Here is a 26,535-nt window from a genome sequence, read left to right as displayed (position 1 = left end):
GAATTAGAATGACCAAAAAGGTCTTGAACTGGCACCACAGTTTTTACTATTATTATTTACTTATGTATTTATTATTTATTATGTGACTACACATTGATCATATATTCTGCAATCTAAGATTTTGCTTTAGGAAAAAAAGAAAGACAAAAAAAATAGTGAAAAAAGAGATTGCTCAGAAGTAGCTTGCTCCAGAAGTATTTCAAATTTTTGCATGATCACAGTGCAAAATGCAATGAAGTTTATACTTTATTGTGAATACAAAGGAGTGTCACTTGAGACAAATCTCATTCATAACTCATTATAAAAGGACATAATGATTTATCAACTTTACTAACTCATGATGAAAGTCCAAATGTTTTCTTCTTTTTTATTGGTTAGTTTAAAATCCATATATAAAAAGGCAGAAAGTGGAAGAAAAATAAAGTAAAAAAGGTAACAGATTACTGCAAAATTTCTATCCTACCAGCAAAGCAATTCAAAGATTCCAAGTAAAATCTTTATGAAGAAATCTTAAGTGTCACATCATTCACAGAACATTTCTGTTTAGAAGTATTAGTACTTCATTGTAATTCTAGTTTAATTCCTTTTAACTTCAGTCAATTTAAACATCAAAAAATGTTAGGTTTAAATTTGTAACAAAAAAGATTTAGGAGCTGAGGTTAGGAATTTCTACACCATGCAGTAACACCGCATCATTAAAGAAACTAAAGACAAAAAATGATATATTTTTCCAGTAAACCTCCTGCAAACAAATTAATGTATATGGCAACTGTTAAAAAATATTGAGGCTGAAACTCAAATGCCTCTTTTCTTGCAGGCATGGAACTGTCAGGCTTCTTATGCTGTGTAAGATGGAGTGCCAAAAATGCATTTGGTTGGCCTATCTAAATACAGGAACTGTACTGCCCGAACTGGCCAAGCTTAGGTGCCCATACACAACCTGCAGCCCGTGCCATGCACAGTACGATGCGGGCGCATGAGGGAACACCTGTGCCCTCAGAGGGTTACAGCGGAGCCGCCTAAATGCCTCCCTGTCCGTCTCGCCCCTGAACACGGGATCACACGCACATTACCAAGGTGTAGCACCTCTCAGAACTGATGTCACCAGAAAAATACAACAGCTACGCTGCTGGCATTAAAACCTGTGAGGAAAGCAGGGAAGGAAGGATGTAAGGAATATCGTTCATCACCTAATGGTGATAAAAGTAGAATAATTAGTAGCGTACAGCAAAACCTCCTAAATCTAGATGAGGATACATCTGAAAAGTACTGCAAGAGATGTAAGTACCGTGTAAATGTCAACAATTTAAAAAATCAACAAAACTTCAAAATATCATATGTTTCTGGTGTTCAGAAACAGCAACAAAATCTAATGCATGCAATCTCCTTAGCCACAATATTCTCACGTCTGTGCATGCACATTTGTCTGAGTGCACATGTACAGGCACTCAGGAGACTTCAGGACTGAAAAGAAAGAAAAGAAATCCATCTGTTTTGGAATAATCATGATGCTTTTCACTTCCTAGTGAAAAATATTTATCAATTAAAAAAAAAAAAGTGGCTCAGTTCCACATTATTTTTATGAGTCAGCTATGGTTGTAAACATTTCAATTCTACAGAGAAAGCTACACAGAAAGGACAACTTACATATACTAATTTGCCAAATATTACTTTCTAAAAAACTACATTTTATAGAAGCCATATTTTCTTTTTCTTTTAGTGCTTGCTGACAACAGAAATAGATCCAAGCTGTAATTTATTTGTATCAATTTCCTACTTTACTAGTGTCCAGTAAAATCATTCAAACAGCATGACAGATAAAAGGCAATAATAAAAAGCATTTTCAGTCTTCAGAGACCTATAATGTGCACTGAATACAAACATCAGTTAAGGAATAAAAATTAAACAACAAACACACACATACTTAACAAAGTCCTGCTGGTACCTTGTAAGACAACTCCTAAATATATTTCAGTACCCAAAAATGAAAATGTTATGTAAAATGATGTGCATTGATCCAGTAATCCTCAAAGTCCTCAGAGTGACTTTAATTTACCTGAACACACAACCGCTTTAAGAAAAATCCTTCTAGACCTTGCCAAAATCTGACTGCAGGGAATGTCATATTTTTATAGTCATAAAAGCAGAACAAAAAGATGTCAAACATAAGGCCAATGACAGCTAAAGCTATCACGTTTTATACACAAGTAACAATCAACAGCATAAAAATTACTGGTAAAAACAGTCTATGAAGTAGAAGATGAAAAGTAAGTTGATCTTGAGTTATAGTAAAATATTTTTAGTAAAATCAGTCTGTAACACTAAAGGTTAAAACCTCTATAAAATGTAGGATTAAAATAAAAACTTGCCTCCCATATACGTATATTGGGTTATATATATATATATATATATATATATAGGGTAAATACATGTTTATTTCAGTAGAAAGTTGTCCTTCATGAAGTTTATTGTCAAACAACAACTGCATATACCAAAAGAATAGGTCACTTCACCTATAGCAGTGGTAGAAAATTTAATACAAACTAACTACAACAAACATTCTTTTAAAAAATCTAATATCTGGAAAAATACCAAAATGAAAACAACAATAGATTCTATATATATCAGGTTCTCTGTCCTATGAAAGAAGTCAAAAACATTAATTTGAAGAGAGATTTTATTCTCACATAGCAGAAGAAATCTGGGACTTACTGTTACAATTCCAAGGAACCCTTTCCTATATTTATCATTGTTTCCCTTGTATAATTCATATGACTCTGAGATTTATTAATATTTGCTTTTATCATATGTAGAGAAAATCATCTGATTGCTCTGTACTACAATTTTTATTCCTTTACTGATAAATCCCTGTGCATTGAATTCTATAAAAGTATGTAAGGGATCAAAAACTTCAGTGAAGTAAAGGGACAGAAAGGGAACTGAAAGGTTTAACCCCTAAGTGGATTGTTTAATTTAATAAAATTCTATTTTAAAATCAAAGCAAGCCTATACTATAAACATCAGTCCATGTCAGCAAATCTAGTTGTCAAAATCATACTGATTTAAAAATGTTCTTCCAACTACCTAGAGAAAAGACACCTTCATACCCTTAGATGCAACTTCCAAAGTCTTTTGGTCTTCAGCTCATTTACCTTAACAAAAATGTACAAAAGGCACTAACAGAAAAAGATGAGAGCGCAGAAGAGCAGTAATGTAAGAAGAATAAAAGCTTTTTGAGGCAAAAGGCTGGAAACTCTAAAAGAATGTAAAATGAAAGCTAAAGAATAACAGACATAAAGCCCTGAGTATGGCACTTACCTATAAGATCACATACCAATCCAGGAAATATATTACTTCTACAGCATAATTTATGACTAAATGTCATCTAATATCTACATTTTAGTCCACAGATTTGCATCAAATGACAATTTGTTCATTATTTTCAATATCTGCAAGATTTTTTTTGAAGTCGTAGAAATACTTCACCTAAGTTTTTTATCCATCACTAATTCAATAAAGCTGTGAATAACCCAATGCAAAGAACAGAACAAGACCAGTGGAGGGAAAAAAAGACACAAAAAACCACTTGAAAACACCTCAGCTGATTCAGATAAATACTTCACTAAAATATTAGACAGTATAAAACAATTAGAATAATTTCTTGGCTTGAGTGGGTATACAGTGTTTCAGCCCCACATTGTGGTTTCATGAAAGAGAGAAATTCCTGACATAGTGATAGTATCGCTCCTGAATCATGTAACATTTTAAACAGTGTATATGAACTGAAGCAATTATAGCAACAGATTGTGACCTTTTACAGACCTCTTACTTGTTAATATTTTTTCCTGTAATAAAATGACCAAGTTCCATAATGAGCACAAAGGAAAATACAGTCTAATTTAATAGTTTGGAGATGCTTTACTTGCTCTGTATGCAAACTGAAAAGAAAACAGTATCAAGGAGTATTATATTACTTTCATACATGCCATAAACCAAGGAAAGCAGCTGATAATTCTATCTCTTAACAACTATGATAATAATACTTATTTGAACATTATAGAGAAAAGGCAAAAATAGTGTAAAGCAGCAATTAGCATTCTTTACTTCATTTCACTCCACAGACTTGTGTTGGAACTAAAAACAAATCACTTTCGTGTGTCTACTTGTTTTAAAACCACACCTATGCCTACTTTTAAACCCACATATATCCCTACAGATTTCAGTACTGTTACACAGTGGTGAAGTGACCTAAAAATATGGTTACAGGTATGGATGAGCCTAACTTCTCTGCTGAACTCTACCTTAAATTAAGCATTTTTTATTTATCCTTTTTGCCCTTGCTTACATTTCCTCATATATGTTCTCGTATTTCCAACATACACTTTTACTATAGAGAATGACAGGACAAAGCACCACTAACCTGATCTGTGATTAAATCCATTTAATACTGTGGGAGTATGTGCATAAATAAAGTGAGCCATATACAGCACACAGCTCTTACTACCAAGGACTGCTTACATACAAGCATTGTCCTTCCACAAGGAAGCTCATTTTAAAAAAAACCCCTCATTACTCTACAAAAGACAATTTTCTTTCTAATACGTAAACTAAATTATCCTCTCTCATTTGGTGTGTCATTTTGTCAGCAGCCATGAATGTTCAGCTTTTTTGAAGTAATTTCATGGAATCTGGTTATATGACTCCCAGCACCTAAATTTATTTTTAGTTATATGTCTATAAACAACTTTTTTCTTCAAAATTATCCTAAGAATTACAGATAATTAGTGAAAGATAAGAGGGAAGAGTGAAGAGTGTTTTACAGCCATGCTTTTTTTCTGTATTATTCATATTTTATTAGCCAATGACACAAACCAGGGACAAAATTCTAGGCTGTAAACCACAGAAGATGCACGCAAGCATTTTTTTACGTATACTGATGCAGCAGTAAGGGGATCTTTGCAAAGTAAAGCTGACTGGACTAGTTTTTAGCATTCAGTGGATCTTTGCAATATCTCTGTCTGGGCAGTGTATTTGCAATGCACAAGTGTACAATGCCTTCATACCTCTGAGTTGTGTTAAAATTGCAACTATAAAACTATTGACTGTTCAAATAAAACTACCAATGCATATTATATACACCCTCAGCCCCTTACACAGACACACAATAGATTTATACTCGATTTATATATACAGACACCCAATATCTGATTTATTCCTGTTTATTCCACTTGAGACCTAAGAGTTGGTACATACATCTGAGAGTATGAAGTACTTCTTGACTGCTATCTAAGTAATCTAACATCATCTCACTCCACTGAGGCTTACTCAATTATCAGCTATTTGACTACTAGTCATACACCAAGCCCTCTCACATACCTGTAACTTGCCATGGAGGCGTGCCTTACAACTGGTAAAATACAAGTGGAAACTTATAATTTGAATAAAGGGAAGCCACAAGACTTTTGAAGGCTAAGTTTAAGCTATACTTTCAGTTAAGAAGCATCAGAAAATTACCTTAATGCTTCAACAGGAAAAATCTGAAAGGGCATTGCTGAACATACAAGTATTTGCACAGTCCTCCAAAGGAAGGCAGGAAGGCTCTGCATTTTTCAGTAAGTATTGCAGTACCTTCAAGCAAATACTGTAAAAAATTATTAGTTGAGACGGACCATCTGTCTTTCAGTCTACAAACCACTAAGAAAAATAGAAAAATCATCATCATTACAGCAAAAAATAGAAGATTATGGACCAAGTATCTAAGCTACTAGCAAACAGTAAGAAGGCAAGACATTGAGAAGACAACATGAAGTACAAGGTCTCGGTGATAGAAATTTCTGAAAACTGGTCTTTGTAAGAACAGGACTTTAAAAACACACAGATACAGAAAGCCATGTCCAAATAGCCAAAACTGTAATTCTGAAAGGAGCTTCAGACTTTGTATACATTCAGACAAGCCACAAAAGTTCAGTATTAGCTTCAAACCATTACAAAGGCAACCAAAATCACAATTAAACACCTATGACAAGTGTCATTAACTGGACTCTCAGCAAAACATAAGCTTTCAGCTGCTGTGGCTTCATTCCTAACAGTGGAACTGTTCACACTGAGCTCCCCTCAGCAGCTACTAAATTATTAAACACATGCTACTACAGGCAACACCATAAAACTAGTAACACATCTATACCTCTGACTGGAGCAATCATCTGCCCAACACTAACAGAACCAAAACTCACACATGCAAGAGCAGGGCAAAATCCTGCTTAATTGCTTTATACAGATATGTACACGCATAAATCAAAAACCACAATAGTTACCTACTCATAACACCTCAGAAACTCAGTAGGTGCATTATTAACTACATCAGTGCGAAAAGCACAGTAAGAATCTGCCTCAAAATTCTCAAACATATTAAACATGATGAAGAAATACAGCACACTAAGAAAAATATAGTGAACACGACCATGTCTGACAAATGGTGTCTATTAATGACATTTAATGCTTCAAAATATTAACACAGCTGTTTCAAAAAACCTAGCCCGGACTTCACTCGGACAACCTGGCACTGAAGTGAGCTTGAAAGTGTAGGAACCTATACTCCTGAAATTCCTGAACTCAGAAGTATCTGCCTGAATCTCTTTTGCCAGTTTATTCTCTGAGAAGAAATTAGCAGGATCATGTCTCAATAAAACCTGACTTACTCTGACAGACATGGGATTTAAGAAACTGAATTCAGCTGAGTAACAGAAAGATTTAAATGGAAGCCTATACCTGAAGAAGAGAGAGCCAATATCCAGTTAAATCTAAATCTGCTACCACTGCACCTAGAGACAAAAACCACCAAAATAGCACCAGAGAAATCCATTTCTTTGTTGCTACACTCATGCAGTTCTCTAGACACAAGGAGACAAGAGAAGCTGTCAAGCAGGTCTCCTTCTCTTCTTTTCATGTGGAAAACTTCCTGCTGTGAAAAATGGGAAGTGGTTGAAAAAGCAAAGATTTCACAGAGAACAAAAAGACATTGTTGTATCCTATCCAAGACATAAAAGACAGCACAGAACTTTTTAAAAGACAGATAGCCTAGACTTGCTCAAATACCTCAACAAAGGCAGCATGTGGACAGACTCATGTGGAGTCATGAGTACACCAATGCCTGTACTCAAAGACTGCTTTCTAGATACTGATACATAGTCAAGGAAATCAGAGATCAATCCAAATGGATGCACCCGTAATTCATAGCAGAAGTAAGAAACCATAAATTAAGTCTTTGAGATTGCACTGACAATTGGTTGCAGAGGGGATTTTTACAACCTAACAAATAAAAGTATCCAATACTCATGATTTCAGTGATATTCTAAAAAAAAAAAAAAAAAAAGACCAGTTTAGAGAGTCACTCTCATAATTTTGAAAGCTCACAACCTCAGATATGTTCTCACAAGATGAAGCAAGAACTGCTATGGAGAGTTGCACTTAAAGAACAACTAAAAGACTCATCTCAGAGAGAGTCAAGTACAGTATGAAGTAGACATTAGTATTTGTTTAGAAAGACAAATTTCTCTTTCCTAATCTTTATACAACTGTAGAATTGAAAAATCAAGATGGAGAGCTACTTGGAGAAAGAGATGGGGAAGGGACACACCCAGGCACAGCTGTGAAATTGACACTGATTATATGGCAGTTTTGCTTTGGCGCGAAAATTCTGAGGTTGCAAAATTTCACTCCTTCAGGTTCATCCCATTCCCAAGTTCTTAGTTTTCAAGTTTTCAAGTTTTCAAGTGTTCTGTTGTATTAAATATGAAATAGAGCTTAAGACCATTATCTGAGCAACAGATAAAAGCTGAAGAAACCTCTGCCTAATTTTCTGATTGGCATCTGCAACATGAAGTTAATCCAGGAAAGAAAAAATTTCACACCAAAATAGCAAGCTTTTCACCCCCTAAAAAAAATGACAACCAAAAAAAGGCTGAAAAAGCAGTCTGTCTGTTTGTTAAGAGTATACCTCTGTTAAGCACTGGTTAACATATAAACATTTCTAGCAACTCGATTCTATCATCATGGTAGAAAAATCTTACCATACTTTTCTTCTATGCATGACAATCTATTATCATTTTCTTATTAATCTCTGTCTCTCTTATCTGGACTACTGCAGAGATTAGCAACGATGAAAAAAGAGTTTTAAGGCCTCTGCAGCTTCCACAGTTTATATACTCCGCAGTAAAAAGTACAAAGACTGATTGAGATTATAAATTCAAATTGCTTGAAGACATAGAAATCCACATCTCTAAGAAGTCTAGTAGTTATTTTCATGCTTTCTAATACCTTTGGAATAAGATTACCCTTGTGCACTAGATTAATAAAGCAATCCTATGAACAAATCAGCAAGGCATACAGTCCTAGTAAGTGTCCTTTTAGGGATTACATTGTCCAGAAGGACATATATCTATTCCATCAGATACAATCAAACAGATGAAGAATAAACATTTCCTTTTTATATAAACACAGTATTTAATTCAGCCCCACACTGTCCAAAACTAAGCTAACCAAAATACTATTGCTCAAGACCTAATATTCTGTTTTTTTCCAGTCACTGTAATCATACAAAATTAAACCCAAAGAATGCTAGGATTCTTATGGAGGTGTGATTGTTCCTGCAGGCATTTTCTACCACCTGTTAGCATTACAATGTACAACACTCTCTTGATAGTCTGCTTCCCTTGATGAAATTTTCATCTCGTCAGTATACTGATACTTCATGCAACCATTTAAGACACATTTTGAAAATGTAAAATGGGAAACAAGTGTAAATTCTACATATGGAACTGAATGGCAACAACCACTTACACTGATTATACACTTTTCTTTAACAAAACAAAGTTGTATTAAATTATCATTATTATCAACTAAGACAAACAATTCTTCAAGTTGATATTACAATTTTTCTATCACATGCCACATACAGTAGAAAAATTCAAGGCTTTTCAGGTCAATAAAAAATAATATCCCAAAACCACCCAAATTATCAAGAAAAGTAAGAAGATCAGTTTCACTGTTTGGAAAATTCTGTTAATCAAGATTCATTGATGCACTTAATGGTAATGAGCAAAAGTCCATTCTTTGTGAAATAGGTCAAAATGTAAAGAAAAACTCTAATAACAGAATCCATCTTATATTGATAGTAACATTAATTGGTAAATAGTGAATATTTATTACTTAAGCAAAGAGAGTTTTCCAAATAAAGTTGATGGCATGCTGCCAATATATAGAACACATAGGCATTTGGCAAAAGGCCATTTCCTTGATGCAAAATTGTTCTCCGGATAAGTATTTCTCTTTACCAAAATGCTTCTTACTCTCTAATTTATGAGATACTATAAATCAACTTATCAGATGTTTTATTAAGCTTTCTTGTCTGGATTTGAATTTAACCACGGCTAGGATTAACCAAGGTAAAAGCCTTACCACTTATGCAAAGGCACAAAAGCACTATGGATCTGATCCAAATAATGCTGCTGTCAAATGAAATCTTTCTCACTGATCACTGAAGGCTTTCAGCCTACTAGGACAATTCTTCTAAGGCTCGACAGAAAAGTCCACCTATACCATTAAGGTACCAATTAATAAAAACAATTCAAAAACAGTTTGTAAGCTTAACAATAAAGCAGTCTGGGATTTTTGTGCACCTTTCTCAACCAAATTTTTTTAAATTAATCACATCATCGTGGTATCAGAAGCAAACTTCAACATCTCAGGGAAAGCAGACAGTCCAAAAATAAAGTCTGAAAGTCTGACCTCAACAAATGCTTCTGAAAACACAGCTAAGAGTATGTAAACTATCCATCTTTATTTGTGATGCCTGAATTAAGGTAACATTTTATGTTATCGAAGTAAATTCTTTCTACCTGATGAACATCTACCCTCTCATCACTGATGGACATCTACTCTGCTTTGGTTGTATTTGCTGAAGACCACTATTTCTTCCATGGGGAAAAAAAAATCCTATTTTTAGGTCAAAAATGAAAATATGTTCTGAAACATAGTTGAAACAATTGAAACGAAAAGTCAAAAGTATCAATTTCAAACCTCTTAACACAGGTTAAAATAATATAAAAGATTTCTAAATGAAATCACATCTTCCCATTTCCTTTTTTGTAGCTAGTTCTGTGTGTTGCTGTGAAACAAAAGGGCACACTCATGACCAAATTTATCCTTGCTATACACAAATCTACTTATTCTTTCTCACTAGTATGAATAGATAATGCAGCAACAGAAGCTCATCACTGAACATTCCTAGTTGTTTTGGGCTTTTTTTTCTCCCTAAAGAAATGCTTGGGGAAGAGACATAAGGCTGTAAATTCCTATCCTCCATCAGTAGCACTGACCTCAGAGAAAACCCCACAACTGGCTACAGGCATTCCACATCCATCATTGCTCCTGAAACCTAATCTTTCAGGGAAGGACAGCTGCACTGGGCAGTAGTTAAGCAGCTTTCTAAGATACACTACCATCCTAAACAAACGAAAAAATAAATAAATAAAACTTCCTGTCCTACTTTCTGATCAGTGTTTTACAAATCTTTCATTGCACGTTCTTTACATCCAATTAATGACTTTCCAAAAAATGAGCTGTTTGCTTATTTTAGAAAAAATAGAAAATAGTCAAAAAAATAGAAAAAAATACTCAAATTCTGGAAGTGTTAATACACAGTACACATGTAAACAGGATTTTAACAAAAAGTAGCATAAGAGGTAAAGCAATTATTTACCTGACAGTCACATTACTGAAACCTAGGCAGAAAATACTTGGTCCTACAACCAACCTTTTAAGAAAAGACCTCCCTGCCTCCAATAAATTCCATAGTGGAAAAAAGCCCTTTCCTAAATTAAAAAGAAAATAAAATTAAACTAATCATTAACAGAAGTTTAGTAATACAGATGAACAAGACAAATTAATCATGTCTCTGTGTTAGAAACAGTGGCATGTGTCTGCTTCACAAACCCATTCTCTGTGGCATAAAGAAGATGAAAAAATGGGATGGAGTACAGAATTCTGTATGTATTTTTGTGAACTTTAATAAGATCAGTTTTATCTTTGTTCTTATAGGAAAAGGGGAAAGGAGTGGGGAGGAATAGGAAGGCAAGGAGGAAGAGGGAGAAGGAGAGGGAGAAGGAGAGGGAGAAGGAGAGGGAGAGGGAGAGGGAGAGGGAGAGGGAGAGGGAGAGGGAGAGGGAGAGGGAGAGGGAGAGGGAGAGGGAGAGGGAGAGGGAGAGGGAACAAAAAAATGAAATAGTAGAAATAGCACTCTATTCCTTATACACAAAATTCAGCTTTTTTGGCATAGTTTTATAAAAATAAAATGGCCTACAGATAGTTCCAAAGGCAATTAACATTTTTTTTATTTAATCAACGTTGTAAAGCAAGCGGAATTACTGTGTTCAAACTCAGCAAAGAGTGATTTTCTGAAGATCAGAAAGACTAAGACATTGCTAACAGAATGTATTTGAATTTCTTCTTGCTGAGTCAAAGCAAGTATCAAAAAACCTAGATTTCTAGGTAAAACCAAGAATAAGCCAAGGTAAGACGCTGAGATCAAAATGGATTGGGAAAATTTGTTAGACAAATGTATATTTATTTGCAAATTCATACCAAAGTCACATTTGTTTTGGTCAGACTGGTACTGACTATATTCTTCTTAGGCATCACCCAATTCCACAACCTAAAACGCCAGATTTTATACACTACTTACTGAACTCTGACTTACAGATACGCAATTTCCAGAACACTAAAGACTGTAAAAGAAAGAGCAATAAAATTGCTGGCATAACTCAATATACCACATTTGATATACTGCTTGGGAAAAAGGTGTGCATTATCTGACCACAACAATATGTGAGCAGTTTGGCTGGCACTAACCAGGACATCCATTTTGATTGTCTGCAAATAATAAATTAATTTGTATACTCAAGGAGTGACTTCACTAACTGGAAGATTACTGAAAAATTAAAATAACTGCAATGTGCTTAAATATGAAGAAGCTCAAGACATGACAGTATGCTATTAGGGCATGTCCTCTCGTACAATAAATCAAAATGCCTGAAATTCCACCTTTTTCTGTTGAATGAGGAGGACATTTTCTTCCCATTCTTTGTATTCAAAGGAACACACAGAACCCCCACCAGAAATCAGATATCAAGTATAAACAGAGAAGCTGATTTTAGAGAAAAAAAAGCTCTGTATCTTTTGAAACTCTACTGCAAGATAATCACATAGTCTTTTTTGTTTTTCTCTTTCTGTAACTGTGCTATTAAGTTACAGCATGTAAGCAGAAGACACCTAAAGAGGTAAATTTAGGGAATATCTTAGGGAAGTTCAGACTGTGTATACCTGCTGATGTAGCTGAAAAAGAAGGTCATAGTATTCTGTTTGACTTGTCGCTTTTACGAATGAATTGAAAGAACCTGAATAATTACTAAGCTCTTAAAAGCACTGCATATTTTATTCAATTTAACCTAATTTTTTGCATAGAAACAATTTTTATTATTCTGCATTTCTCTTATTGGCATTTTAGCTATCCACTTCTTATAGGAAGACACAAACATGCTATGTTTAAGATAAGTACTATCAATAAACTATTGAAAGTCGTCTGAGCTTATGAAATATAAGGTGAAATTGTGCAGTAGTAAATACGGCTCTATTAATGCCCAGTCTCTTAAAAAAAACAAGTGAAATGAAGCTTGTTGGAAAGGAATTTATATGCAAAGCACTCTCATGTAACCTTTTTCTAAATCATCAGATTTCTCCAGCTGTACTGCAACCTTCACCGTAGCAGATCACCAGGAGAAGTAAGCTTCCTCTCTGCTCCTACTTGGTAAATTCCTGATAGTATTCAAATAAGCATTTTTAAACACATATTCTCGCTTTAGGCTGCCAATTTGCCAGCATACATTCATTAACTAGCTTTATTTAGGGCCTTTTCCAAAGAATACAAGGATTAAGCAAATAAAATACACTCACATAGTATGTAAAATTGAGAGTTTTCATAAAAATATACTATGTTGACTATGTTATGACAACTGTTATCAAAAAGAACTACAGTGAAAGCAAGCTCCTGTTACTATAGACGGCATTATGTGACTGACACCGAACTTAAACCAGCAAATATCCATACCTTTCTCTCAAATCTTGTTAGAGAACAAAAGTTTAAAAATCACCACAGTCATATACAAAAATGAAATACAATGATTCATAGATCCATACCGTATTAGTCGTTTTGATATCCGAAGCACAAATGAAGTGCCTATCCCCCGCATTTCAGAGCCACCGCCTTGGTTTACTGATAAGCAGCAAGACTTACACTTTTGAGCCAATGCTTATCATTTGAGAAAACCTTTAAAGTAGATTTCATTACATTTCATCAAAACTTTACCTAAGGCGCGCACACACATTTCAGAAAATTAAGCTCAGTCAATATTTGCACAACTGTTGTCAGCAAGATGAGAAAAAACCCTCTTGCTGTAAGTGGCCCAACACCGAACGATATATAAGACTCTGATGTTTTAAAAGACAGCTTATTAAAAAATTAACATACCATAGGGAAACTGCTTTTTGATTTTATGACCTTACTGTGATTCAGCCTGAAAATCCTTCCAAATGAGAATTCTCAAAGAGCTTAGTAATGGAAGTTCATTTCGAAGGAAATCCAATATGCAAATATTTCAGCTGTGCTCTTTTACAAATTATCTGCCTTGTTTCAAAAACTGAAAACCAACAATGGAACAGTGGAAGTATACTTGACCTTACGGCTTAATGTCTATTAAGAATGCTACGGCTGGTGGATTTTAAATTTCTGAAACCGACACTCAAGAATGTATCACACATCTTCAGCCCATGTCCCATAAATGCTGACTACACTCCAGCCAAAGCTTTGGAGCTGACACACTCTCAAACTTACATAACACTTACAAAGCTAGTTTAAATACACCATCAATCTATGTCGGTTCCTGCCTTGTAGAAATCCTGTTTAGTTTATCTTTTAACCCTACACTTGCATGGAACAGTACCATTACTAATCTACACACAGGCAACAAATCTGATTTTCCCAGCTTACAGAAAATATGAAATGCAGAAGACACACAAATCCAACTTCGCCCAAAATTTGCACCTCCTGAGTCATGTTCATCCCCATCTCCCACAGTAATCAAGAAAGCAGAGACGTTGGATACAATACAGGACTGGGGAAACAGATAAAGTAGGGTAAAATACAAAAAATAAATAATATGCAATTTGTACCCACCTCCTAAAAAACTGCAATCTCATTTACTAGAAAGGAATGAATTACTGGCATCTTTGCTTTGACATTATGCACCTGTGTAAAAAACGCCTGGTGAAAGTGAGCATATGCCATGCACTGGTGTCTGCTCTACGAGAGCAGTTTATACAGGCCCCTAGTGGCTCAGTACACACAGCAGCAGATGAAGGGGAATTCCTACTCTTCAGCTCGTGTAGTTTTGGTCCCCGCATTCCTCAAACGCAGAAGCAAAAGGCAATGTTAAAAATGAAAGGTGAATCGCTGACCAGACTTAAATCTCCAGACACTTGGATCTTTACCACATCCCCAAGTAGATTCTTGCACATCCTCTCCTAAGATTAGGCACTGATTTCCTAACACCCATTGAGTTTGCTGACTGCTGGTGGTTTGGGTTACATAACCATCACAGCACAATGCTTATATGCCTTATTCTTTAGCGCTTGTTTTAAAAGTAGTATGACTGCTGGGTCTAAAAGCAGGTCCTACGACAAATTCCTGAAATCTAGAAATAGCGAGGTACCATTTTCCTTACCATGCCTTACCACTCCTAACAGCTTGCCACAGCACACACAAACCATAATGAATTTCTTAGTATCTTCTTAAGAGTAGAAGACTTCTACTAAGACAAAGCTTTTACTGATTTAAGTGGATACAGAAAAGCTATACATCATTTTTGCGTTGAAAGATATCTAAATATACCTCACCATATTAAGACAAGTGACAAAACTAAAATTGGAAAGCTACTCATGTAAAAAGTATCTCATTAAATCCATTCTTTCTGTGTAACACTTGGTACCTTAAAAATCCCTTGCCAGTATATTTACAGCTTTTAGCAATTTTGACTGAGCGAAATTTGACAGCTAAATTTATTAAACTGACCAGTTTGTCAATTTCACACATTAAAAAAGCAGTAATAGCTCATCTCATGAGAGGCAATTTAAAGAAGCAATCAAAAAATTGCCATCTAAAGTAAGATGCAAGTACATATGATCGTATTTAGGACAGGGGAGAATCTTTTTTTTTTTTTTCTTCAGAGTTGCTCCATTCATAACAAGAATTGTAGGATTCGTTGCTCCCAGCCCAGGAGAAATTGATGTCATTTACTATACACTTTTACAGCAAGAAAAGAAAGTATTGACTGTTACAACATTTCCAACCACTAGCAGATACCAGAAGAAGGAAAAATATGATACATACATTTTTCCGTCTCTGTATCGAAATCCCCAATAACGTCCCAACATTACAGAGAAGTTGCTCGTGCTTGAACAAAAGGTATGTTGGAAGCGATCTCTGAAAGGCTGAGAAGACAATCATAGCTTCCCACATTAATCCTAAGTTTAAGAGAATACAAGTGTCATCACACAAATACTCTGCAAATAGGAAACTCGAAAGTCAATCAGCACCTACAGACTTATCCCCAATGTAATGCCATCTCAGGTGACCAGTGAAGGAACACATAAAACCCTAACAATTCTTTGTACATAAATTAACCCTTCTACGTGTGTCAGAACTGGGAGTATGGACATCGCAATCACGGCAGAGAAGCTGCCATCCTTACACGAGGAAGTAATTGTACAGAGGCCAAGCAAAAGAATAAAATACGCATGACAGCAGTTCTGGAGGAGTAACAAGGAGAAGCAGGCATTCAAAAGCCATACATGCAAAGCTGAGTGGTAATCACTTAAAACTGAAAGAACACCGTTCTGTCCAGAACTGAGGGCACATATAATACGCGAAACAGGGGATTCCGTGCAAGAAAACAACTGTTTAAGAAAACAACAGTCTGGGAGAGCCCGGCTGCAGCAGTAAGGAGTGCCTCCTTGCATGGGCAGACGGCGCAGAGGGTGCTGCTAAGTTTGCTGAACAAATTCAAGAACCCCTTTGCGAACGCTCGGAAAACTGAGTTTCCAGCCCGATGCGCTTCCTTTCAAGTGGCTTCGCGAGAGTAAACAAAGAAATTAAAAGCCTAACCTGTGAAAATCTTCGCATCTCCGTGCCTCCCCGCTCCGCCGAGAGACAGCAGGCGGAGGAGAACGAGGAGAAGGAGGAGGAGAAGGAGGAGGGAGCCGTGCTCGGACGGGCGCCCGGGGTCCCTACTGGCCGCTCACCCCCAAGTCCCTTCTCCAGCGGCAGATGCCTGGTCTCTCACCCTGCTACCTTCCCCCATCTCCGAACCCGTTAGAATAAACAAAATAATTAATATTAATAATTCGTTCGCCAAAGCAAACAGACAGTGTATAATTACCGTACTCCCTTCTCCCCGCCCGCGCACAGCGGCACTCAGTGGAAACGTCGACTCCGATCCATCAATCGCCCTCTCCCTGCCCCATCCCCCGTCCCCGTACCGCAGCTCCCCTCGCTCCCCGAACAGGCCTCGCCGCCAGGCTGAGAGTCGGCGGGGAGCGGGCTGGAAGCTGCCGGGGAGAAGCCCTGGGGCACCCACGGGAGAGTTGTGCGTGAGGGACATGTGTGCGCGCTGCGCGCACACACACACACATACACACACACGCACACTTCTGGGCTCACACACACAAGCGCGCCTAAAGAGGCGGCAAAGAGGGAGCGGCGGCGGAGGAAAAATGGGTCAGGAGCGGGGCAGTTACCTGGTCATGCTGGCTCCCCCGGTCCCAGCAGCAGCCTTCGCCGCTGCCCGCCCGCCTGCCGCTGCTTCCCGCCGCCGCCGCCGCCGCCACCTCCTCCCGCTGCTCCCGGTCGGCTCCGGGGCGGCCAATTTAATCCGAGCCCCGCTGCAGCAGCAGCAGCAGCTACGAGCGAAGCCCCGCCGCTGCTGCCTGACGCTCGTGCGTGTCTCTCACAGTGCGGCGCCGGGGAGCAGGAGAGAGTCAACGAGAGTCCGAAAATCCAGCATCCAGAAGAGCCAGGTCCCCGCCTGCCTCCTCCTGCCAGCGCCGCCTCTCCTCCGCGCTGCTCTGCTCCGCTCTGCTCTTCTCTTCTCCTTCCTGCGGCGGCTGCTGCTGCTCCCGGGCGCGCTCTCTGTTCCCCAGCTAGCTGCTCCGTTTCCCCTCCTCCTCCTCCTCCTCCCTCTCTCTCGCTCTCTCCCTCTCTCTCCTTCTTCCTTCCCCCTTCACTCTTTTTTTTTTCTTCTCTTTCCTCCTTTTCTTTTCTTCCTTCGTCTTTTATAACTGATTCTTTTGCTACAAATAAAAGCGAGGTTTCCCACCCACTCTCCCGCCTCCCTTGCTACAAAAAGTGCAGTGCAAACAAAAGCGAGAGAAGAGGGCACAGGGCGGGCGGGGTGGTGAGGGCAGACACGGGAAAAAAATCCCAGAAACCGTCCCCGAGAGTCGAAACGTGAAAAACCCTCCCCCACCACTTCGCTTGGCTCCTCTGGGGAAGAAGGGGGACGCCGTGGGGACACCGGTAGAGAGTACGCTCTCCCGTTTCATGGGTTTGTTGTGGGCTTTGGGTTGGATGTCTGTTTGCGCTTTTGTGTGTGTGTGTGTGCGTGCGCTTTTGCTTTTTTTGTTGGGTTGTGGGTTTTTGTGGTTATTCTTTTTTAATCCTCTTACGCTGTGTGGATCACAGGATCCGCACGGCCCCAAGAGTCGGGGAGAGCCCGCTGCCGCTGTCCGCGCCTGTGCGTGTACGGGCAGGCTGGGGGGGCGCGGAGCGGCGACCCGGGCAGCGCCCGCCCCATCCCGGGCCGCGCGCCGGCCGAGCTCCGGAGCCGCGCGCCGCACGCACACCCGCGCGCCGCCGGGCGCGGGGGGCGGGGCGGTGACGTCACTCGGAGCGGGCCGGCGAGGGAGGGCGGGGGGCAGAGCGGCGGGGCGGCGGCCGGGCCCGCGGAACTTGCCTGCGCCCCGCCGCCGTGCTCAACTCCTGTGCGCCTCCGCGGGCAGATGGTTACACCGACGGGGGTGTGCCAGACCTGCCGGTCCGCGAGAGGTGTCCCAGAGCGACGGTGTGGCAGAACGATATTTTAGTGGCAGTCGTCTTTGTGTATGGCAAGTCCCAGATTTTTTTTCTGGAGGATGATCAGGTTCCATGCTGAGTGGCACCACGTGTTGCTTGGCACAGTCGGTGGCCTAACTTGGGCTGGAACAGGGTCCATCCCGGCTCTTCTTAGTCTTTTGTCCAGTCCTCTGCAGAGAAGGAACGTAGGTGGGAATAGTAGGATGTAGGTGAAGAGTGCTTTGGAAAACCTCACTGTAAACTTCTAGGCTTCTTCTGTGGGAGCCTGGAAGATATACCCCCTGTGACACCCTTCACGCTGTGTAAAATGGGGTTAGAGTGTCGGTATAAACGCAGTAAGTGCTAGCTAGACATTATGGTGTTTGGAGCCCATGAGCACTGATGCTGGAAATGTTGGCTTTCCTGGGATGGAAGTGATGGAGTGAAGCTCCGGGTGCGCTGCTGGCCACAGTGGTGCCTCTTGTGTTGGGTTCCACACCGACAGGCCGCAGTGGTGCCTCTTGTCCTGGGTTCCACACCGACGGGCCGCAGTGGTGCCTCTCGTCCTGGCCCCACACTGACTGGCCGCAGTGGTGCCTCTCGTCCTGGGTTCCACACCGACGGCCGCAGTGGTGCCTCTCGTCCTGGGTTCCACACCGACGGCCGCAGTGGTGCCTCTCGTCCTGGGTTCCACACCGACGGCCGCAGTGGTGCCTCTCGTCCTGGGTTCCACACCGACGGCCGCAGTGGTGCCTCTCGTCCTGGGTTCCACACCGACGGCCGCAGTGGTGCCTCTCGTCCTGGGTTCCACACCGACGGCCGCAGTGGTGCCTCTCGTCCTGGGTTCCACACCGACGGCCGCAGTGGTGCCTCTCGTCCTGGCCCCACACTGACTGGCCGCAGTGGTGCCTCTCGTCCTGGGTTCCACACCGACTGGCCACAGTGGTGCCTCTCGTCCTGGGCTCCACACCGACTGGCCACAGCCCCATCAGCTGCGCAGTGCCTGATCTTGGAGTCAGGCTTGTTGGCACCTGCTGCGCTCATTGCAGGTCATTGCTCCTTTTCTGCAGAGGAGAATGATTTGGGTGTTTTCTATCATCCTCTGGAAGCTAGTGCTGCCAGCATGAAGGCTGACAAAAGTGAAAATAAACTTTGTTCTCCACAAGTCCTATAAATTGCTGTCTTCTTTTGATGCTGCCAGTTACACCATGAAAAATGGTCACCCAAATAATCTCACACTTAAAAGAACACTAATGCTCCAAACAGTATCTTTCAAAATACCAAGTAACCTTGTACAATAATTACTTTGTATGAAGAGGTAAATATATGAAATGTGGCAGAGATGATTACTTTTTAGCTTGTCTAAAAGAACTAACTATTCCGTAAAAGACTAGCTTTTCAACAAGCAACAGTGTCTTCAAAGTACAACACAAATCAAAAGCTGGGCAAAATGCTACTTGGTCTTTATTGCAATAAATGTTGGTAAAGAAAGCAAGACTTAAATCATCACCTTTGCCCCCCTAGACTGAAATGGCATCAAGGCTGAATTTTGCTTTGAAATGGCAACACTAAATAGATATTTTAGGTTTTAATGTTGTGTCCTAGAAGTTCTTGTAAGTAACTTAGCTGTTTTAGTGCCCTTCCTGCTATGACCCTTGCATGACATTGAAGAGTTGAGCAATAAACTCATGTATTTTATATTTTTAACATGGTATCACAACATGGATGTGAGGTTTGAGGACTAAGTTTAGCTTTGCTTTTTTTTTTTAAGGTCATGAGCAGGTTATGTAGCTCTTCCTGTAGTTCAGTCAGTCAGAAATGAATGCATCACATTAGGAATAAACATATTTCTTTTTATAGAAATATTTAAACCAGATCTCATTATTTAAAAGATTATGTTTTATAGTGATGCTAAAAAAAAAAAACAGATAAGAAATTACCCTAAATTAATGAAGAACCATTAAAACACTGTATATTTCTGCTGATGTATTGCATATCAACTTCTGTTACCAGTAGCATAAATTTTGTATTTAAGATAGTAGTGTACACATACACATACATTAACCTATATATGTGGTTTGTTAATACTCCTTTAACATTCCTTTCCTTCTAAGAGCAAATAACACAACAAGAGGCTTAATTCATGTGTTACAAACTACTCATTAAGGTAGATTTTTTTTTTTCCCCCAAGCTTAAAAAAATTCAAACACAGCATTCTGTACTGGTATTCTATTTCTGCCAATATTGCAGCAGTACATTACTCTATGGTTAGTACAGCACTGAAATAGAAATACATCTACACACTCTTTAAACTTTGAAATGTTTTGTTGCATTCCTGATAAATAGCATCCCACAAAGCTCTTTAACACAGTACGATATTCCATTAACAACTGGAACCAGTGGCCATTGGGTCAGTACACAGCAAAATCAGGAATGCGAGGGGGAGTAGGCAAGATGTATCAGAAAGGTTGCTCTGTAGTCTCTCCCTTTTTTTCTGTGATACATTATTATAGCCGTATTTTAGTTATTTATGATTAACGTATGGCAAGCTGTCAGCTGAAATCTAACAGGTGATTTGTCACAAAACTGTATTAATACATATTTTAGGCATTGGCTTACAAAATTATTATGAGAAATGTTCCCGAGTTGCCGTACTGATGTTTGAAAATTCTCATTTTTAGAGTGCAGACACTTAAGCTCCTATTTTTAAGGTTAATAAAACATTACTAGACAAGTAGACACATGTTGCCTATATGCAAAAATTTATTCTGCTAATTCAGTTTGCGTACTCATCTTTTAAGTGCTGATTTAGTGTCTAACTAGATACTGTCAGTAGTTGTCTTTATTTTGTAAACCTTTTTGATTCCTATGTATCTAACTTACAAAACTTCAGTAGCTGGAGACAAAGGTATGGAGAAAAAGGCAATTTTTAGTGCAGCTCTTTGTGATAATTTTTGCCACATCCGCTATTGTTTTCCATGCTGTCTGAAGGAAATGAGGCTTTATACACTTGTGTGATCCACCTGGTACCCAAACAACTTCTGCATGTGCCAGCACATTTCAAGTCCATTGCAAAGCATTCAGGTCTCTTATTCTACAGGTCTTAAGCCCTGTTGTAACTTTTCCTCTGTGGAAGTAGATGTTAGAAAAATGAGGGAGATGAACAGGCTTGTTCTCACACTTGTCCCAGCTTATTAATTGGTGGGACTGAACCACAGACCTAAACCATAGGTCTGCCATAGACCCAAAATAGCATTGTGGTGGGATAAGGTGATGTAGCACATTAACTTAAAGCAAATTAGGTTTAATTGTTTCTGCTTCTCAGCGAAGAACTTGCTGTACTAGCTATTTGGGGCTTTTTTGGTTGGGTTTTGGGGACCTTTTGGTTTTGGTTTGTTTGTGTTTTTTTTTAAGTGGAAAGAGCAAGAGGCCAGTAATTAATCATTGAGCAAATGGAAATCTCCAGGGTCTTGGAGATGATGAAGCAGGATTAGCTTTGTCAAAGTGCACTAGAGTGTGTGCCACAAACTGAAAATAAACAGCAGCTTGTGTAGGGAAAGCTGTAAGTAAGATTTGTAGATAGAGGAGGCAGCTTTGTCTTTTATTTCTGTAGTATTTGGAGTATCTCAGATGGTGTGAGAACTCTGCTAACTATTCAGAAAGAAAATACTTAGAATACAGTACACAGTGTGGTGGTATTGTTTTTGAAAATCATGCCCCTCTCCCCCTCCCCCCCTCAGTAGATATATATATATACACACACATATAAAATGTATGTATGCACACAGGTGCATGAGGTCCATTTCAAGATTTGTCATCATTTTGAATACGGTGCAGTAGACTGAGTTTTTTGTTTTTTTTTTTTTTCCTTCTGGATTCAAAATGTAGAAGGTGCCACTACATTTCAAGGACAGCAGAAGAGAGCTAGGCCTAGAATGTCAGAAATATTCTCCAATTTCAGCAGAGGAAAATGGAATCCAGTAAAGGAAAACTAATAGCCAGACAACAGCTTGTTAGTTTGAATCTTTTGCAACAATAAACCAAAAATTAGACCTCATACATTACTTAGCGTGTGTGATTAGTTAATGATTCTTCAACATTCACTAGAGAGACTAAAGGCACCATTTTGCATCCATAGGTCAGAGATCTCTGACAGTATAACACTGCTTGATCTATATCTTGATACACTTCTTGATGTAAATACTGATAAGTAGCAGAATTCACATACTTTAAAACTCAGGAACAAGAGGAAGGTACTAATACCATAACTGATTTACAGAAATTGAAGATTTTTTATCTTTGACTTGAACACTGACTTCTAGTTTCTAAGAAGACACTCACTGCTGGTCAGTTTAGACAGCTTCTTTTATAGAAAAAGTATCCAGAAATGCTTCCTACAAAACTGAGGATCTCACAAACTAACAACAACTGGTGAAAGTGAAATCTCATTAATATGAATGTTCCCTCCTGCAAAACATCAAGGAGATTCCAGACACATATGGCAGTGCTGTGCTGTCAGGGCACTGAAAAGGGGGTAGAGGGAGGAAAATTAAAAATCTCAGTTTATTTCCCAAAGCTGAACCTTTTGCTTCTTGAATATAGGGGTGTTTTGGGAGAAGCTGCTCAGTCATCTGAAGGGGAGAGTCTTTCTCCATTCCTCTCACATTGTCTCCTTTGTACTGATAAATCAAGAGGCATAGACAAGCACTGGGAGGCAAGAAATGTACTGTCCCAGCAGAATGCTGGATTACTACTCTCGCAAGATAGAATGTGAAAAGGGAAAATGAAAATATAAAATTCTTTTCGGCATCTCTCTCTTAAAGTACTTTACAGTTAATATTTGAATGTTGCTATTGCTGTGTGCCCAAATATTTCAAAACCAGCATAGATAAATATCTATAGTACTAAAAGAAGGATATTTTTTTTTGCTAGAGAAGACCCTGCCAGGCTCTGTCTTGGCTTTAAGTAAACTTGGATGGCCAAGTTTAAACTTTCAATTAATCTGTTCAATTCTGATCTGAATACAAAGACAGTGTTTTTTTCCCTCAACATAACTCCCATTAACTTCAGATAATGTGTTTCCCAATTAAAAATATGGAAAAGCATATATGTATATGTTTATATATATATAAATATGACTAGTGTTGTCCCTGTTACAAAAAATGGTGTCATATTTTATAATTATGTTTAAGTAAAGGAATTTAAGGAAAATCAAATTATTCTCTCATTTCTTACTGCAGTTGCTCCAGAGGAAGCTGCAAGTTTAATGGCAGGTCAATCTAGATAAAACATCCTGAAGTATTTAGTATTAGTCTGAAGTCTGAGTCTTACTTTTCATAAGCATTGTATTCATCTTATTTTCAGTTTTAATTATTAAATATTTCAAATTCTGTGAATTCTGATATCAGGAGGAAACATTTTTACATTATGATTGTGACTGACCTATGTAAACAAATTACTGAATTTTCACTGGAACAGAAAAAATATTTTCCTTATAATCATTCTGTTTATATTACCTTTTCATTGTTTCAGTTTATATTTCCTTCCATCCCTTTTATTAATCACTAAATGCAAGCCCAGTGAACATTTACTGTTACAGAGTGTGGTATAGAAGCTATGTATTACCACATCCTTTTATGGAAGACTGTGTATTTTGGGCAGAGCAAGAGGTGTTAAAACGACATTATCCAAACAAATCTGTTCACCACACAGCATTCTCTAATCATTTTCATTCTCAGCAATTCAATTAAAACAGAAATTAGGACCATGAGAAAAAAAATATCTATATTTTAGCCAAATAACCTATTTGTGAAAAAGGAATGGAAAGATTAGATCTGTTGTATTGAATCCAGATTATTAACAAGCTTAGATGCCAAGTCCTTTTTCTTTCAATGTTGAAAAGCTCTTTCATGCATTAGACTAACCCTGTGAGGGAAATCACTTATTAGTCACAAGGGGTTTTTCTCAATAACAGAAAAAAGATTTTCAAAGTTCTGTTATAAAAATGACACTATGAACTTCAGCAAACACCTTTTTCTTTGATGCAAATATATTTCAATGACCTCCATGTATTTTTTTTAATAGGTACAAGCTAGCACAAACATAAACTGGTGGCAATCAGACTCACTTGGTAAGATTTTGCTGGTGTTTTCTCATTTGGTTCCTTCTCTGAGAAGGCACAAAGGACACAATAGGGGCATTAAAATTCAACTACAGTGTTTGTGGAATGATAGCAACATGTTTCATGTTTTTAGTTTCAAGTAGGTTCTACATATTCAGGTTGCAGGTATGTATGCTTAAAAAAAAGTAAATAGAAGACTTCTTCAGACTTAATTCTTTTACTTCCCTCCTCTGTATTTGTTTCTGTGAAATCTGATTTTGCAAAATAAATGTTTCTTGGCTCCCGTGAAGCTTTACATTCTCTTAAAACCAATCCCATACAATGTCTTTTTAGAATCATCTACTTTTTTCATTTTCTAATGCCTCCCTTCTCTCTCTCTCTTTCCTTTAAATTTATGTTTTCTCAAATGTCAGCTTCCCCCAGCATTACAAGACCCTGGGTTACCCTTTCATTTGTTTGCACTTTCATTCATTTCTTTTTTTTTCAGATCTATCTTAGTCTCTTTCTTAAATGTCTCTGTCATGAGCCTTTTCTAGCTCCAAATCCTTCCACTTTCCATTCCAGAAGTACACTTGTGCTTATGCATGTAATGGGGAACAGGGGAAGAACATGATATTTCCCAATCTGTATTTTTTGAGATCCCAGATAGGTCAGGTCAGTAAATTCTTGCTCAACACATTGAGGAGGCTGCAGCAAACTACCGTACAGCAGTTCCATATTATTTTATCGAGTATGTACACTCTTCCAGAGAGTATCCTTCAGAAGCTGGAGGCGCTGAGGCAGGGAGCCGTTCTGAACATAGGATATCCCACAGAATATTTCTTCCTGATAACAGCATTCAGTTTCTAAATGCTTGGTTGGTTATGCTTTTCTCCACTTCTCCCTGCCTAGGTCCAATTCATTTTGGTTCTGCAAGGTGTAAAAATTATCTCAGAAGGAGGTGACTTATTGCTAAAATTTGGTAGCTGCTTTTCTTAAAGATTTTGAGGATGTGGAACATCAAAGGAAAGAAAAGGGTCTTAATTTGTTTCTGACTAGCAAATAGTCACAAATATGTCATACAGGGGGCCTTCAGGAGCAGTAGTAGATGGCATCACCTGAAGAACAGCAATGATCTTGAGATCAGAAAGATTAATTTTAATGGCACTGATATGATTGTCTCATCTTTTCACAAAATTAAGGAGGTAGAAATCTCAGAATTTGTCTAATTCTGTGTAAATAAATGCCAAATTTCAGGGCATTTATAACAGTTTGTCTCTACAGACTCTGCAGTAAGCAGCAGCTGGTTTTGTGGACTCATTTGAGCAGAGACTATTTAGAAGGTGTAGCTTGAAAGAGTACTGTAATGTTTTTTCTTTGCATGCTGATTCCTAAGGTGGCAAAATACAGTGATGATGAAGGTTTATTCCTGTAATTATGCTTTCATCAACAATGTACTGAGTACTATCAATATGATCTGAAACAATAAAGTTTGCTATCAAGAGGTAAATCACTCTTGCATTCCATCACATGAATTGTCTTTCTTTATGGAGATGCATACACACACGCACACAAACACAAGGCCCCTTTTCTAAAGAGTATATAGAAAAGAACAGGACAAACTTGTGATGGGATAAAGTACTTTTAGTTGGGACACTTTCACATAGAATTTTTTAAAAGGGTTTGTACTTGTTTTCTGGACACAAGGAAGCCCTAGTTTTGAAATTATTTTGTGTATGATTTCACTAAGAAGAAATCAGGGAAAGAAAATTGGTTTTTTAGTTTAAATAAAAATAAATCTGCAACTTGAATGTTTTCTGTTCAGCAAAAATTATTCATTTACTTGATAAGTCTTCAAGCAACAGGCAGAAAGAATGGCAAGGCTGTATTTAGAAATACACTAATGAAGAAAAAAAAGCAAAAGGAAAAATGTTTGTGGATATTTCTACTGGCTCATCATCCCAGTGTCAATTACCAAGGCATATAAACACCACTGTAATTGGTCCTTTGTTCAGTGCTACCAGGATGCTGTTCATCAAAGCCTAAAAAATATTTTAGCCTCTTTACTTTGCTGTTACTAAGCAGAGTAAAGAAGACATGCCTTCAACAGAAAGAGACAGAATCCCAGTATCAACTAGGTTGGAAAAGACCTTTGAAATCATCCAACCCATGACCTAACATCACCTTGTCAATTAAACCATAGCACCAAGTGCCACAT

At 38.4% G+C, this 26,535-nt stretch overlaps 1 protein-coding gene across 1 annotated transcript in view; it reads right to left on the bottom strand.

The window, feature by feature from the left end:
* Positions 1-16,947, bottom strand: part of PTPRD (protein tyrosine phosphatase receptor type D) — a 354,698-nt gene extending 337,751 nt beyond the window's left edge. Inside the window, exon 1 of the mRNA XM_058823656.1 lies at positions 16,906-16,947. The gene's annotated coding sequence lies outside the window, so the exon portion shown is untranslated. The remainder of the gene's footprint in view (positions 1-16,905) is intronic.
* Between the last annotated feature and the right edge of the window lie 9,588 nt (positions 16,948-26,535).

The sequence above is a fragment of the Ammospiza caudacuta genome, chromosome Z (genome assembly GCF_027887145.1).
Source record: "Ammospiza caudacuta isolate bAmmCau1 chromosome Z, bAmmCau1.pri, whole genome shotgun sequence".
In the NCBI taxonomy this organism is placed as follows: Eukaryota; Metazoa; Chordata; class Aves; order Passeriformes; family Passerellidae; genus Ammospiza; species Ammospiza caudacuta.
The sequence above is the reverse complement of the archived record's forward strand: the minus strand, read 5'-3'. Positions and strand labels throughout refer to the sequence as shown.